Source organism: Nomascus leucogenys, chromosome 21 (genome assembly GCF_006542625.1).
Source record: "Nomascus leucogenys isolate Asia chromosome 21, Asia_NLE_v1, whole genome shotgun sequence".
NCBI lineage: Eukaryota > Metazoa > Chordata > Mammalia > Primates > Hylobatidae > Nomascus > Nomascus leucogenys.
The window spans coordinates 67289170-67292785 of record NC_044401.1 but is presented as its reverse complement, the minus strand read 5'-3'; the positions used below and the strand labels follow the sequence as shown (position 1 = coordinate 67292785).

Sequence of the window (3616 nt, the reverse complement as noted above, 5' to 3'; positions counted from 1 at the left end):
GTAAACTATCGCAAGGACAAAAAACCAAACACCGCATGTTCTCACTCATAGGTGGGAATTGAACAATGAGAACTCATGGACACAGGAAGGGGAACATCACACTCCGGGGACTGTTGTGGGGTGGGGGGAGGGGGGAGGGACAGCATTAGGAGATACACCTAATGCTAAATGACGAGTTAATGGGTGCAGGAAATCAACATGGCACATGGATACATATGTAACAAACCTGCACATTGTGCACATGTACCCTAAAACCCTAAAGTATAATAATAAAAAAAAAAAAAAAAAAAAAAAGATTTCCCTTTTAAAACGTGGAGAATAAGAAATCAGCCCGAGTGTGTAATGGCGTCAATAGTGGTGTGGACGAGACAAAGGCAATGAGGCAAGGAGAGAGGCTGGGGCTCTCACCGCGACTTTAGTATGGATGAGTGAGGGACGGTGACGGCGGGGGCGAAAGCGACAGTAACGCTTCTCGACCTTTGGGCTAAGATCAAGTCTAGTATCTGTTGTTATCAGTTTAATATCTGATATGTTCTGTATCCGAGGACAATATATTACGTGGGTTTTTGCAGCAGGGAGATGGAATAGGAGCTTGCTGTCTCCACTCCACGCATCGACCTGGTATTGTAGTAGTTCCACGAACCGTGCACCCCTTTAGAAGGGAAATACCCTGCAGAGTAGCTTGCACACCTAGTATCTGTGATATGCTTGTTTTCGTATTCCTTGAACTACCTTAAGGTTCCCGGTCTGCGGACATAAGGTGGACTTTTCAGTACTCCCATTTTCGCTGTGTCTACAGAGCTTTGGGAAGACTAGAACCCCAAACGAGACTATACGTTTCTGTATCTGCACGCAGACAGAGCGTGTTCAATGTTTCTTGGAGGTCCTTAGATCTCATCTTGGCAGTCGAGTGGTGGTGACCTTTTAAAGGAACGGGGTCCACCAGTGTTGCCCAGCCTGGACTTGAACTTCTTCCTCTTTTTGTTTTTTTTTTCAAGTTCTGGATACATGTGCAGAACGTGCAGTTTTCTTACATAGGTATGCATGTGTCATGGTGGTTTGCTGCGTCTACCAACCAGTCATCTAGGTTTTAAGCCCCATATGCATTAGGTATTTGTTCTGATGCTCTCTCTCCCCTTGCCCCCAAACCCTGCTATCAGGCCCCGGTGTGATGTTCCCCTTCCTGTGTGCATGTGTTCTCATTATTCAGCTCCCACTTATGAGTGAGAACATGCGGTGTTTGGTTTTCCGTTCCTGTGCTGGTTTGCTGAGAATGATGGCTTCCAGTTTCATCCATTTTCCTGCAAAGGACATGAGCTCATTCTTTTTTATGGCTGCATAGTAATTCCATGGTGTATATGTGCCACATTTTCTTCATCCAGCCTATCACTGATGGACATTCGAGTTGATTCCAAGTCTTTGTTATTGTAAATAGCGCTACAATAAACATACGTGTCCATGTGTCAAATAAAAGACCATGTTTGCACTTGTGTCTAATTAGATGACATAATGTTCAATTTAATTCATTTATTATTCAATGCACTTAATTTAGGTGATTTATTCTAAATTATATCACAGCTGACATAAGCAGGTTTAGGCACAAACGCAGGACACTCAAGGGGAGCACCGAGTCAGCAGCAGGGAAGTGTAGGGGGTGCCTGTGCCCTGGGTGAGCGAGGGGCCTCAGGTAGGGGTTTCGCTGAGGGACTCTCCATCAGCAGCTAATTGGGAAGGAAGCTAGACGGGGGTCAACTGAGAGAGCTTCTACCCATCAAAGCACCGTGCTAGGCTCTGTGAGAAATACAGATAAGAAGTGAGATTTATGCTGTCCTAACAGCACTGCCTGCTGATCAGGGATATGAGTAAAGGAGGGAGTAAGCTTAGATGGGCCTGAATGATTCAAGAAGGTGGGGAGAGAGGAGTGCTGAGTGCTGGACAGAACAGACTGTCCAGGTAAAAAGACTACAGTGGACACTGCCCAGACCCAGCCCACATCCTCTCTGCCTTGCATCGCAGTGCACACAGGCCTGATTGCAACTGCCAGCACTGGCATCCTTTTACCTGAGGGCTTTCTGACTCAGGTAAGCAAACACACCTTACTCTGACCCAAAGTGCTGGAGAATTAGCACCACCCCCTCCCACCCCCAGATCTGCCTCCCAGATGACTGGCAGGAGCCAGTGTATAAGCCCCCCAGCCCCTTGCCCTTGGTGGGATGGCTCCGGGGTGTGCTCTGCACTGCTTCCCAGAGCTGCCCAGCAGGGTTAAGCTCCAGGTGCCCATAGTGGTAGCTGGCCTGATAACACCATCTAGACAGGCTCCTTCCTTCCCCATCTCACTTCCTAACTCCCCTAAAAATGTTTCTTGGGGCCGGGCTCACGCCTGTAATCCCAACACTTTGGGAGGCTGAGGAGGGCAGATCGCTTGGGGTCAGGAGTTCAAGACCATCCTGGCCAACATGGTGAAACCCTGTCTCTATTAAAAATAGAAAAAAATTAGTCAGGTGTGGTGGTGTATGCCTGTAATCCCAGCTACTCTGGAGGCTTAGGCGGGAGAATCACTTGAACCCAGGAGGCAGAGGTTGCAGTGAGCTGAGATCACGCCACTGCACTCCAGCCTGGGTGACAGAGCAAGACTCTGTCTAAAAAAAAACAACACACACACACACAAAAAAGAGAGAGAGACATACTATTTGATATATAAGATTATTAAATATCTGCATTGCCTAAGCCATTCTTAATTGCAACCCAAAGCATTCTTAATTGATAAAGCCTCTTCAAAGAACTTGAATCCAGAATTCAGAGATGGTACATTATGGCTGTGGTTCATGCAAGGAAGGTGTGCAACTCCACCATTAGGGAACCCATCCTCAAAGTATTCATCATTCATCAAAATATTGGCTAGTGATGTTAATCTATATGTTTGAAGTTAAAACAAAATGTTATGTATGTAGCCCCAGTATAAGATGAGAATAGCATCAGTCAAACCCACAATGGGAGATATTCTACAGGATACCTGGCCAGCACTCCTTAAGACTGGCATGGTCATAAAAAGTGAAGAAACCCTGAGAAAATCTCACAGTACATGGGAGACTGTGGGGACATGACAACTCAATGCACTGTGGTAGCCTAGATTGGGTCCTGGAACAAAGAAAAGGATATAAATGAAAAAATTGGTGAAATGTACCAATATCAGTTTAGTTTTGACAAATCATGAGAAGATGTTAATAACAGGGGAAACTGGCCTAGGGCAGTGGCTCATACTTGCAATCCTGGCATTTTGGGAGGCCGAGGCAGGTGGATCACTTAAGCTCAAGAGTTGGAGACCAACCTGGGCAACATGGCGAAATCTCATCTCTATAAAAAGATCCAAAAAAATTAGCTGGGGATGGTGGTGTGCACCTGTAGTCCCAGTTACTCAGGAGGCTGAGGTGGGAGGATCACTTGATCCTAGGAAGTTGAGGTTGCAGTGAGCTATGATTGCACCACTGTACTCCAGCCTGGGTGACAGAGCGAGATCCTGTCTCAAATTAAAAAAAAAAAAAAAAAAAAAAAAAGGGAAACCAAGTGAGGGCTATAAGGAGACTCTCTGTCCTATCACTGAAACTTTTCTATAAAT

General features: G+C 45.9%; 1 non-coding gene across 1 annotated transcript; it reads left to right on the top strand.

Annotated features, from left to right (window-relative positions):
• The first annotated feature begins 464 nt into the window (after positions 1-464).
• LOC115832220 lies at positions 465-655 on the top strand. Its single transcript, XR_004027653.1, has one exon. It is a non-coding gene; the product is annotated as a U2 spliceosomal RNA (small nuclear RNA).
• Positions 656-3616: the final 2961 nt, after the last annotated feature.